This window comes from Lissotriton vulgaris, chromosome 2_1 (assembly GCF_964263255.1).
Source record: "Lissotriton vulgaris chromosome 2_1, aLisVul1.2, whole genome shotgun sequence".
Classification (NCBI taxonomy): domain Eukaryota; kingdom Metazoa; phylum Chordata; class Amphibia; order Caudata; family Salamandridae; genus Lissotriton; species Lissotriton vulgaris.
Genome location: NC_141687.1, coordinates 1,271,002,243 through 1,271,016,325, shown reverse-complemented (window position 1 = coordinate 1,271,016,325; position 14,083 = coordinate 1,271,002,243).

The following is a 14,083-nucleotide window of genomic DNA, read 5'->3' as shown; positions in this document are numbered from 1 at the left end:
TTTCCTTTGTTGCCAGGGCCCATGGCATCCTGGACCCAACAGCGTCTTTCACGGTACAAAAAGCGCTACGTGGGTGGCAACGTCTAGAGGGTCGCAGAGTAGATGTACGACGACCGATAGGTCTAGACAGGTTGTCCCAGTTACTGGTCACGCTCCCGAACACATGCTCGTCCCCGTTCGAGACCTGTTTGTTCCGGACTGCATTTACGCTGGCATTTCACGGGGCTATGAGAGTTAGTGAGCTGGTTGCAAGGAACAAACGGGACGTGACGGGGGGCTTGTGCAGGGAGCATGTCCAGATCAGGGGTGATGCGATGATTGTCTCCTTTCTCAGGTCCAAGACTGACCAAGATGGGAGAGGGGACTGCACGATCATCCGCAGGAACCCCGACTCATCCATGTGTCCGGTACAGTGCTTAGAAGATTACCTAGCACGAAGGGTGGCATCATGGGGAGGGACATTGTTGAGGCATGCAGACGCCACCCCGCTGACGAGGTTTCAGTTTCAACGGGTGCTTGCAATGGCCATTGCCGCAGCGGGCTTGGACCCGGGCGAATTTGGGACCCACTCCTTTCGTATAGGGGCTGCCACTGAAGCTACAGCCAGAGGTCTTAATGTAGAACAAGTGAAACGTGTGGGGCGCTGGTCCTCCAATTGTTATAAGAGGTACGTGCGATTGCACATGTTGTGAAACTGTAATCATGTACTCACGCCTCTTGTTTTTGTTTGTTTTCAGTTGCGCAAGCCTACGCGGCAGGGCAGACTGAGCAGTCGACCCAACACCAGGTCAGCGGTCGCACGTCACCGGCTGTGAGGAAGGAGGTTTGGGTCGTGGGCCACTCATACGTGAGACGGGCTGCAGACGTATTCAAAGCAGGTGACATGGTTCACGTACCTGAGGAATACGGGTACAGAGTGTCCTTCTACGGAAGGGGCGGTCTCTGTATTGACCAGTTTCAGGAATTTTTTGAGGGCTTGTTAGAGCGGATGAGGTCACCGCCGTCCATAGTCATAGTGCATTTGGGGGGCAATGATTTGGTCACCACCGGTAGACGACTTCTCCTGGAGGCTATGCTTTCCACGGTAAGTTGGTTAGCGAGGAGAGTTCCGGGGTGCCTAATCGCATGGTCTCATATGATCCCACGAAAAGTGTGGCGGGGGGCTATCTCGATCCCTGCTTTGAATCATTCGGTTAGAAAATTGAATAACAAAGTGAGTAGGTTGTTCCGTTCCAAGGCATTGCATTCGATCTCGCATAATTGTATTAATGATGACAGTATGTATCTGGGGGATGGTGTGCATTTGTCGAGGGCGGGGAATGAGTTACTCATAGGAGACTTCCTAGCCTGGTTAAAATCTTTGGAACATGACCTTTAGGTAGGAGTTTTGTGGGGGGTCCGGATAGCCGGTCAACTATCCGGACCTGTGGCGGTAAGGTCATGATCGGTGAGCACTAATTGGTAGATCCCTATGAGTGGGCGTCACCCAACACGGATGGGAGCGCTCGGGAGAGGTGGCCATTGGCCCCTCAGTGGGGAGGCGGTCCCGTCTAAGGGCGGGTCGCCGGAAGTAAAGGAAAGGCGGTCAAGGCCCCTTCCTTTGTAGGAGGGGTTACAGCCCCCTCCTGGGGAATTTCCCGGGGCCAGGGTCATCTGCGACGGCAGATGCGGTAAGTTGTGTGGGGTGGGGAGAGGTCAACGATACCTTCTAGATACCACACACAAGTGTTCGAACGACCTTTAAATGGCGTCGAGTCTTAAGGGCCCCCGTCAAGTCAAGGGAAATTGTTAGTAGTTGCACTTGAGGTAAGCCTCTGTGCTGTCGCCCCTCCCAAGTGGGAGGGGTAAGTCTGGTTAGGGATCTTGACACCGGTTATGACCTTGCCGTTGGCCCTTAAACGTTAGGATGTACAATTTCAGTGTTCTTAGAGAATGTTTTGTAGGATGCTAGTTCGGCTAGGAGAACCTCTGTATTAGAGATTATGTTAAGGTTAGCCAAACATCGTAATGTGATAATGAAATTGTACATAACATGAAAACGTTTAATGTTTTAATTTTGTTTTAATAAATACGGCCGGGATGGTCACTCCATCCCACATCCAAAAACTTTAAGAACTGTTTCCGGTTTCCCTCCTTTTGGGGATTGTGTTGAGAGGGGGTGGCGGGTATCTCAGCCATATGGAAAGGGGCGACCACTCGGTCCCCCCGAACGTATGGCTGAGTGCCTCGATCCCCCCGGGAAGCCATTTTTGGGCGGGAGGCGCGTCTCGGCTGGTATGCCCGAAGCGGCGTAGCCGGGGCACGCTTTTTCCCGCCCTAGAGTGGGCTGGCCTAGACACCGACGCAGCCGGCCACGCCCTCGGGGCGGGCAGGGGCGGGTTTTCGCCCACCCTGAAGACGGATAAAAGAAGGCGCAAGACCAGAAGACGTCCTCTTGTTCTTGTGCTCCGAAGCTGCACCCCCTCGCTACACGTGAGCTCGGGACGGAACGAAGAGCCAATTTTGACCCACCCACCAGCCCCTGAGGACAGCAAGTTGTTGTGCAATAAAGTGAAGTTATAAGTTGGTTTTTCCATTTCGTTTACAGGCTGTGACAGTATCAGTTTGTGGTTAATCATAATAAAGTATGGTGAATACAGTCTAGGTTGTTACGATTAAAATGAGTTGATGTAGTGTTGCATTTCTAGCAGGCTCTTTCGGTCGTAGTGACCAATGTTTTCATAGGTTTCAGAATTGTCGTATTTATTTTTGGTAGGCGGTAAGGTCATGATCGGTGAGCACTAATTGGTAGATCCCTATGAGTGGGCGTCACCCAACACGGATGGGAGCGCTCGGGAGAGGTGGCCATTGGCCCCTCAGTGGGGAGGCGGTCCCGTCTAAGGGCGGGTCGCCGGAAGTAAAGGAAAGGCGGTCAAGGCCCCTTCCTTTGTAGGAGGGGTTACAGCCCCCTCCTGGGGAATTTCCCGGGGCCAGGGTCATCTGCGACGGCAGATGCGGTAAGTTGTGTGGGGTGGGGAGAGGTCAACGATACCTTCTAGATACCACACACAAGTGTTCGAACGACCTTTAAATGGCGTCGAGTCTTAAGGGCCCCCGTCAAGTCAAGGGAAATTGTTAGTAGTTGCACTTGAGGTAAGCCTCTGTGCTGTCGCCCCTCCCAAGTGGGAGGGGTAAGTCTGGTTAGGGATCTTGACACCGGTTATGACCTTGCCGTTGGCCCTTAAACGTTAGGATGTACAATTTCAGTGTTCTTAGAGAATGTTTTGTAGGATGCTAGTTCGGCTAGGAGAACCTCTGTATTAGAGATTATGTTAAGGTTAGCCAAACATCGTAATGTGATAATGAAATTGTACATAACATGAAAACGTTTAATGTTTTAATTTTGTTTTAATAAATACGGCCGGGATGGTCACTCCATCCCACATCCAAAAACTTTAAGAACTGTTTCCGGTTTCCCTCCTTTTGGGGATTGTGTTGAGAGGGGGTGGCGGGTATCTCAGCCATATGCTCATGTACATCGTTGAAGCCTGTCCGACTGTACGTGAGTGGAGAAGCGGGAACTGGAAAAAGTTTCCTCATTAAAGCAATCTCTTGTTATTTGCAGGAAAGGACTGAGTCATCGCTGTCTTGTGTTGTCACCGCTCCTACTGGACTGGCAGCACATAACATTAAAGGTATTACTTTGCATCGTCTACTGATGCTGCCGGTGGAGCATGACAACAAATTACAATACAACAAGTTATCTGGAGATGCTTGCTGTGAAGTTTCAAGAGTCTTGAGGAAAATGAAACTACTTATCATTGACGAAGTAAGCATGGTTTCCAATGTCATGCTTGCCTTTGTGCATTTGAGAATGCAAGAAGTACTTAAAACTGAATATGATGTCTTATTTGGTGGGAAACACATCATTGTTTTCGGAGATCTTCTGCAGCTGACACCAGTAAAAGGTCAACCTGTGTTCAAAATACTCACGCATGAAGATACCAGGAAGTGCCTAGGGAGCATTGGCAACGTCAATATATGGTTAAACTTCAATTATGCAGAACTGCATCAAAATATGCGTCAGGCAAAGGATGAAGATTACAAGAATATTCTACAAGATATTAGAATTGGAAAAGTGACCGAGCATGGGAAAGAAGCTTTAAATGCACGATTACTGTCAAATTTATATCCCAAACAAGAGATTGTGCCTGAGAATATTTTTCAGAAAATTACTGAGAAGAAATCCGGGATATGTCTCATGCCAACTCTTGCAGAATGTGCCATCTTCAACAACAAAATGTTGAATTTAGAAAAGCAAGAGATTGTGAAACTTGAAGCTATCGACAAATTAGAGCATATGGGATCAACAATTATTTTGTCAGACAATTTGAAATCAAAATTGGATTCATTACAGAAGACTATATCTAAGACAGCGGGTTTTGAAAAGACTTTGAATGTGTGTTTAAATTGCCGAATCATTTTGAGAAGGAATTTACATGTAGAAAGAGGTCTGGTAAATGGATCAATGGGTAATGTTGTTGATTTTGAGAAATACAAAAATAGAGATGGAATAGAATTTTTAAGAATTAAATTTGATGGCATTGAGGAAGTACAGCAAATTGGTCGTTGTTCTGCTAGGTTTTTGCTTGTTAAAGACTTATATGTTCGCTGTAAACAGTTTCCTGTTTGCTTGGCATATGCGGTGACAATCCATAAATCGCAAGGTTTAAGTGTAGACTGTGCATTGGTGAATATTGGCAGTTCTGTGTTCAAGGAGGGTATGGCATATGTGGCATTGTCACGAGTTAGAACTTTATCGGGATTGTACTTGATTGACTGTGATGTCACAAACATTTGTGCGGATCTAGATTGTGTTAAGGAATACAATAGGTTAAGAAGAGAGTATGCGCCACATTTGCCTCAATATCCTTTGTTTGAGAAACGTGTGGTAGGCCAGAAACGTAGAAATATCAGTAATAGTAGGGAGGTTGTTGCAAAAAGACTAAAAGTCAATGAACCGAAAGTTGTTAGCAGAAAGAAAGTGGATTCTGTTGAAGATGTTGTTGGTTTTCAATTTGAAAACAGTTCTGGTGTCAACTGCTATGCAAATGTAGTTGTTAATGTTCTCTTTTCACTAGAGAGTTTAAAAGAACAGATTGTGTTCAATTCAGAACAAAGTTTATGCTGCTTGTTGAATTCTGTGTTAGAGAAATGTAGCACTGATCGAACAAAAGTAGAAAGTGTGTCTGAAGTTCGTTATCTGTTAGATGAATGTTCAGGTCAAACAGACTTCTCTGAAAATAATCTGCAAGATTGTCAGGAGTTTTTAATGTATATGCTTGATGTATTGCAAGATGAGGGTGTAGATGTAGATCACCTGTTTGGGCTTTCTTATCAATGGCAGCATGACTGCGAGAACTGTATGGTATCAAGTACTACTAGTGTAGACTCAGAAAGATTTATATATTTAACTTTGCCAGACAGTAAATCAGTGTCCTTTAATAAGCTAGTAAATGCAGCGGATCACAACATGGAGTGTAGCCAATGTAAATGTGATATGATGTCAACATTATTTATACGTAGATATAGCCAGTATGTCATTTTAATGATCCAACGTTGTAGGCCTGATGGATCAAAATTGTCAACTTTAATAAAAAATTGTGTGGCTTCTCAGCTGTCAATATCAGGGAGGACTTTTGTTACTGTAGCAATTATCTATCACGATGGTCCATCAACAACATCAGGACATTATACAGCTTACTTAAAGTCTGGAAACGGCTGGTCATTCTGTAATGATTCCGTTGTAACTTTCAAAAAAAAAATTGCCGTTTGACCTTAAAAATTCTTACCTGGTGTTTTTAAAACCAAAATTTTAAGTAGAGGGAATGTAAGTCTGCAATGCTGTCTAGATTAAAAATCCAACTATATAAACCTGATGCAAGTAAGTCTGCTTCATAGTAAGCAGTATCAGTGTCATAGGAAAAGGAGAACATGAGTGACAAAGAAGAGTAAGATATTAGTAGTCCAGGATTGTGAAAATAATCTCAAATATTTTATTTTTGAAAGTTGCGAAAATAGAAAATGTCGGGATTTGATTGGAAGAATTACAAGACTTGCGAATCGCGGCAACATGATTTGGCCTAGTGGAAACATGTGATATAATGAGAGAAGTTTTTTTTCTATGTAACATATTTTACGTATCGATGGAGGTTTTCTTTCAGAAAGTGGCGGGCTGAAAATATTTATAGCACAACAGAGTGGATGCTGTTTATAGGAGATCGTTCGACGTCATTGAAAGTAAGTTAATTTTAAGGAGTTTTGAAATCAGATTTCTTAGGTTGTATGGGTTTTTTAAACACAGTCATTTTGATTGTGTTTTTTTTTCCCCGCTGTTACATGATGAATACCTTCAAGTCACTGATTTAAGTGAAATTTGATACATTCTGAGAACAGCAAAAATAAACCATTTAACATGTATAATTAATGTTATGCTTTTTGTCCTTATGATATACATTTAGAAATGTGAGGTACATATGGGTAAGCTGAGTTCTGTAAATATCAATTTTAATGCTTACAGTGCTGTACTTCTGGGTAGTGTTTTTTTTAAAAAAAGAAAAGAGGCCTCACCTCAAAGAAAGCTCTTGAAAGCACACATCTTATTTGCATCCTAAAACAATCATTTAAAATGTTAGACACAATTTTATGATGGCTTGACATCTTTTTTGCGCTGCTATTGCATCACTATTGTGAGACATTAGCAGTGCAAAAAAAACACCATGTTCCAAAATAGGCCTCAGTTCATCAACATCAAGATACAGTTTCTTTAAAATATATATCTTTAGGATTGTGTAGGGGACGTAGAGAAGCAGAGACTTCTGTAAATGTCAAAGTTGTTGAAAAACTGTTTGTTTTTGAACCTTTTCCCTTGTCTTTTCTAATTTTTAAATACATGTTTTAATATTTTTGGAAATGTTTGTTCTCTGTTTTACAGATTGAAAGTATGAAAAAATATTTTAAAAAGGTAACAAGAATTATAAGGTAAATGTTTTCTACTCTTTTTACCCGCAATACACTGCTGATGATGTCACTGACACTATCTCTCATTTACTCTCTATAGCTGTCTTTCTTTTTACATTATTCTCTGTTTACTTCCCTTATACTAACTCTTCTTTTTTTTAAAAAAATATTTTTTTTGGTTCGCTTCCAGTTCGCGAACCGGTCAGCGAACTTGAAGCGAACCAAAAGAAATAGAGCTTGCCAGAGTGATAAACATTCTAGCAATTTTGTTTGAAAGGGGAGGTAGTTCTGAAAAGAACTGTTTTTTTTTGTTTTTGTTGTTTTATTTTTTTTTTTTTTTTTTCTGAACATTTTTTGATTTTTTTGTATTTTTAGAACTGTTTTATGTTTTTTTTGTGTTTTTTTATGGAGGGGAAACAACAAAAAACAGGCATTGAAAACGGCTCAACAGGAGCAAAAAAAAAATTACTTCTTGGGTGCATTAGGGCATTTATGGTTTTCAAACGCCATATTAATCAGGTTGACGCTCATGTTGCCATACGACAGCATAGCACCACAGTATATACAAGTAAACTTGATATGTTGGAAATTTGGTTGGATGTTTGGCACAGTTTCCTGTGCCTCTCTTCCTGTCAAAGACATTGTGGAGGTAGATCTGGCCACAGGAGTTGTCGGGGGATTGTCTTGTAGATCCCTTAACTCAGCCCGGCTGTAGTTTAAGGGATGCCACCTGCTCATGTGTCGATGCATCGTATAGTTGCCCATACTGTATTTCTTCTCTGTGCCTCTAGACAATCTGTAATCACAGATGAGGCAGGTGGCATGTTTAGCATTCACCTTCTTTGATCCAGGAGGGATGGAAAAAAACTGCCAGATGAAACTTGTTTTTCTCTTTGAAACACGGGGCAACTCTTGGATAAATTGTGGTTGCTCTGTATCCTCTTCTTCTTCTTCCTCCTCTTCCTCCTCTCTGTTAGAGATAAATTGACTAGGTGGTCCTCTCTTCTTATGAGGAGGTTGAGGTGGTGGTGGGGGTCCACCAGCTGCAGCAAGTACAGAAGCCATTGCTCAATTGTAGGTAAATGGTCTTTCTCTCACCAAGATGAAAGTCAGAGTGAGGAAATAAGGAGGGGTTTACATGATTTGGGGAAAGCAAAAGTTCTGAACCAATGAAAAGTGTTATTTTTAGGTCACATGACCTAGTCATACATCATTTGGAAACCAAAAGTGAAATGAACCAATGAAAAGTTTGATAAACAAGTCACATGACCTGTTCCGCTTACGTTACGCGGCGCGCGCCGCGTCCTGGATCGCTTCCGGTTCGCGGTCCAGAGCACTTCCGGGAGCGCTAACGCGGCGCGTCATTAGACGCATTACGCGATAACGTGATACGTCGCGCTTCCGCGACGCGTCACAGTTCCGCTAACGTAACGTTGACCGGTTCGCGGACTAGATCGCGGCATCAAGATGAGCTAACGGAAAGCTTCCCGGTTCGCGAACCGAAAGCGAAGAAAAAAAATATTTAAAAAAAAATTATCAATAAACATCTAAATATATTTTGGGATTTAAAGAAGAATACATTTTACAGCTACAGATGTTAGCTTTTAAAAAACCAATGAAATTCACAGAAAAAACCATAGGTTATAGACCATATATAGTTAGGAATTTGCATTTACAAAACCTTGAAAATTCACTGAAAAAACCATAGGTTATAGACCATATATAGTTAGGGATTTGCATTTACAAAACCTTATTTTACTCGCATAAAACCATTGAAATTCCATATATAGTTAGTTGCGCTAACTATATATCGCGCACCCGCAATCCACTGCTGATGATGTCACATATTACATCATTCATGACATGGTCAGTGACATCACTGATGACATCACTGATGACAACATCCAGTGACTGTATGTTTCTGTAAAGTGTAAATATGTCTTACATATTGAAGAATGAGTGGATGTATAAGTGTCTGGATGAAGGATTTAGTAGGTGCATGACTGACTGTATGAGTGAGTGATTAAATATGTCTCACTGAGTGCATGGGTTAGTGACTAAACTGTCTTAATTTCTGCATTATTATGTCTGTTGTTCTGTAAACTGCTGCATGTGTTGATAAGTAGCTATATGAGTAACTATATGGGTTATTGATTGGTAGCCCAGGTATTTGTATGGGAGACTGAGTGTGTGTGTGGGTGGCTGGGAGGTGTATGACTCTGTGCATAGATGTTTGAGCAGTTGATTCACTAGATGTATGGTTTCAAAAGTGCATGTGGAAACAGCTGTATGGGCGGTTGACTGTGTGCATGAGTGTATTGGTGAGTGAATGGATATCTCAGTGCTACATGTCAAAGTAAGTACATATGTAAAACATAGTACATGTGAGAGTTGACATATATAAATAACTGTGCATAAGAGCCAGTGAATGTGTGAGTGGCTGTATGGATCATTGTGAACTTGTATCAGGGATTGTATAAGAGAGTAAATATGTGTTAGTATATGTTTGAATAAGTAAAGTTTGTATAACTGTATAGTTGAGGAAATGGAGGTGTGATTGATTCTTTGCATGACTGACTAGGTGTGTGAGTAACTCCATGGATGAGTGACAGTCTGTGAGTGTCTGTTTACACTGATTGTATCTAAGGTTATATTAGAGTCTGAAGAGGTTCATCGTATTATCACATGAATGATATCATCAGTGATGTGATCAGTAATGTCAAATGAGATGTCATCATTGATGTCATCAGTGATGTCATTTGAGATGTCATCAGTGATGTCATCAGTGATGTCACTGACCATGTCATGAATGATGTAATATGTGACATCATCAGCAGTGGATTGCGGGTGCGCGATATATAGTTAGCGCAACTAACTATATATGGAATTTCAATGGTTTTATGCGAGTAAAATAAGGTTTTGTAAATGCAAATCCCTAACTATATATGGTCTATAACCTATGGTTTTTTCAGTAAATATATATATATATATATATATATATATATATATATATATATATATATATTCACTAAAAAAAACATAGGTTTCACATATGTTATAGTTAGCTGGACATTTCACTCATACAAAACCATTAAAATTCCCCCGTTATAGTTAATTCAGCTAACTATAACTCGCGTGCCCTCAATGCACTGCTGATGACGTCACATATTACATCACTCATGACATGGTCAGTGACATCACTCATGACATCACTGATGACACCATCCAGTGAATGTGTGTCTTTTTCAAAAATAAATATGTTTTATATATGTATTTGTAAAGCACGATGGAAGAATAAATGGTTAAATAAGTGTGTAAATGGATGTTTTTTTTAAAAGAATTGATTGGTTAACTGCCTTATTAACTGTATCTTAGTGAATACATATATTAACGAGTAATGTTTTAATTTTGTAATATATGTATCAGTGTTTCTCTTTGTGTATAAGTGGCTGCATGGGTTGATGACTGACTTACTGTTTGTATGTGTTTTGAAGATAGCATATGTGCAGGACTGTATGGGTGGATGAGTGTGTATATGTGTGTGTTAGTGAGTGAATGCCTGTCTCACTAGTGTCTTTATGAGTAACTACATATGTTTTAAACTTGCATATATGAGCATTAATGTATATAAGTAAGTATATCTTAGAGTGAGAGATTGAAAGAATTCCTGTTTAAATAAGTATGTGTTTTTATAAGTGATTCTTTAAGAGGGTAAATATGTGTAAGTTTCCTTAGAAGTAAGGTGGTAGTGTGTGTAAATCTGTATATGCAAATAAATGGATTTTCAATAGTTTATTTGCATGTGTGAGTATGTGTGTGAGTAACTATTTGATGACTGTCGGTGTGTAACAGGATGAATAGGGGTATCACTATATATGAATAGTGAGTATATGTATGAGTGACTACATAAAATTGTTGGTGAATGTGTGAATTTGTATATAGATAGTAAAATTTCTGAATTGGTTGTTGTAACTGGTATGGGTATATCCACTTTTTTGAAAATATTAGTTTCTATTTTTGAATATGTGTTTTATGGGTTACATTACACTGAAAGGAGGTCTGTCACTGTGTCACAAGGATGGTGTCATCAGTGATGTCATGAGTGATGTAATATGTGATGTCATCAGCAGTGCATTGTACGCGCAAGTTATAGTGAGTCCGACTAACTATAACGTGGGAATTTCAATGGTTTTATGTCAGTAAAATTTCCAGCTAACTATAACTGGTGTGAAACCTATGGTTTTTTCAGTGAATTTAATAGGTTTTTTAAATGCTAATTCCTAACTATAACTGGTGTGAAACCTATGGTTTTTTCAGTGAATTTCATAGGTTTTTTAAATGCTAATTCCTAACTATAACTGGTGTGAAACCTTTGTTTTTTTCAGTGAATTTCATAGGTTTTTTTAATGCTAATTTTTAACTTTTTGTAGGGCTTTATACCTATGTACTTTTTAGTAAATTTCTCAGCTTATTTTTTCACAAATGTCTTTAGCTGAAAAAGGAATGTTTTTCTAAAAATGAACACTATAATGTATATTGAGATAATATTTTTATTTTAAAATAGTTTTTTTTTTATATTTGACTCTGGTGCGCTCCCGGTGCGCGCACCGGTGCGCGTACCGTCAGCGCACTAACAAAAAAAAAGAAAAAAAAAGAATGAAGGAGTAACCATAAGGAATGGTAACAGAGAGAGTGGTGTTAAGAGAAAGAGAGCTAAAGGGAGGAACACAGAGAGACTGCGTAATAGATAGTAAGACAGAGAAAAAATGTAAGAGGAAGTAACTGAGAAAAAGAAAAATGAATAAGGGAGCAAAAGAAGAGAAGAAATAGGAAGAAGACTAAAGCAGAGGTTAAGGGAGAATGTAAATGGATGTTGAAAGTAAAAAGAAGGACAGTTAAGTATGGGAATGACAGGTAGTGACGGAATCAGAGGAAAAGAATAGCAGTGATGGAGGGAAAGTAAATAGCAGTGAATATAAGTAAAGAGGGGTGAAAGAGGATACATGTAAGTGAATAAGGGTAAGACATGGGGAGTAATAGAGAGAAAGAAGAGAGAGAGTAAAAGAAGGAGTGTCACAAAGGGACTAAGTAAACCAGTAAAAAAGGTAAGTGAAGGAGTGTGCATAGGCAGAAGTACTGAAAGAAATTGAATGTGGTAGGAAGTAAACATGGAAGAAAAGAATAAGTGAGGGAAGCAAAGTAAGGAAATAGGTGTGCGGTAGGGTGACAGAAAAATAGTGAAAATAAAACAAAAGGTGATAACAAAAAACATTTTACAAACACACTTACCATATAATCTATGCAAACTTGTATCTGTGAAAGATAAAGGAAAAAACATGTTATAATTACATAAAAATGTATAATAAAATAGAAGAAACAGTTCATGAGGTTTAAAAATCTACAAAAGTTTACTAAGAAATGAAGCAATAGTGAAGGATACAAAAACAGAAAGAAAGTAATGAAGAAAGACAAAAAAAGGAAAAAGAAATAGTTAGAGAACAAATTCCTAAAGGTAAATAAGATACTAAAAGAATGTAAAATATCAAAACAAAATGAGTAAAGATAAGAAAGTAAAAGAAAAATGAGTGAAAAGGAGAGAAGTCTGATTGATAAACTATAAATAAAATAGAGGAATAGAAGATGATTGAGAGTGAGTGAAGTGAAGTCACAGAGTGAAGGGATGAAAGAAATGAAGTTATTATAGAACGATGGATAAAACAGGAGTGAGAGAGTAAGTACACAGAAAGACAAAAGGAAGAAGTAACTGAACTACAGTACAATGAGTGTGAAAGAAAAAAAAATGGAGAAAGAGAAAGAGGGTTAGGAAACTAAAGCAGTGGTACTAAGAGAATATGAAAAAGATAAAAAGTGGTGGAAGGAACAGAGGAAATGCAGATAGTTCCTATTAGAATAAGAAGTTGTGAATGAAGTGCAGTAAAGAAACAGCGATGAAAAAAGAGTGTAAATTAGTAAAGAGAGGTAAATAAGGGTGAAAAAGAAAATGAGTGTATGACAATGTGAACACAATATAAATTACACAATGCAAACTACACAATAACTTCTACAATATGTTACATTATTTATTTTTGCTGTTCTCAGAATATATTGAATTCCACTTAAATTAGTGAGTTCAAAGTCTTCATCATATAACAGCGGGAAAAAAAAAACACAATCTAAAAGATTGTGTTTAAAAAAACCCATTCAAACATACATCTCATATATGTACACTAATCTTTGATTCACTTACTTTTCCGTGAGGCCAAATAGAAGATAGTGAAGGTCCTTTTGGTGGAAAAAAGTCTGCTGTGCCTTATAAGTTCCATTTCATCAACTTCCTATGAAAAAAGATCTAAAAACATCATACCTTACACAATCCTCACGGCCAATTTGTGTCTGATATATCAGTATTTTTTTCTTTGAGATCCACTTAAAGTATCTACATGAGATAAATAATTTAAAATATTAGATTAACTAACTAACTAACTAACTTTTATTAACTATTCCCGTCTTCAAAGGCCAATTCCCTTTACTAAAACTTTGGTTTTAAAAACACTAGATAAGAATTTGTAGAGTCATAAGGCAAACCTTGATTATAAGTTAAATGAGAATCATTGCAGTAACTCCATCCATTTTCAGATTTTAAGTAGCATGTATAATGTCCTGAGGTGGTCGAAGATCCATCATGATAAATAATAGCTTCAGTTGTAAAGGTCCTTCCAGAAATTGATAACTGAGAAGCCACAAAATTTTTGATAGAAGTTGTCAATTTAGTTCCATCAGGTCTACATCGTTGGAAAACTAAAATGATATACTGCCCATACCTTTGTATAAATAATGTGGACAGCATTGTACAGTTACATTGGGTACACACCATATTATGATCTGCTGCTTTAACTAGATTTTTAAAAGACACTGTTTTACAGTCTGGTAAAGTCAAATATATAAATCTTTCAGTGTCTATTCTAGTAGTACTTGATAAACTACAATTGTGGCAGTCATGCTGCCATTGATAAGAAAGACTGAAAAGATTATCTACATCTACACCTTCATCTTCCAAAACACCAAACATATACATTAAAAATTC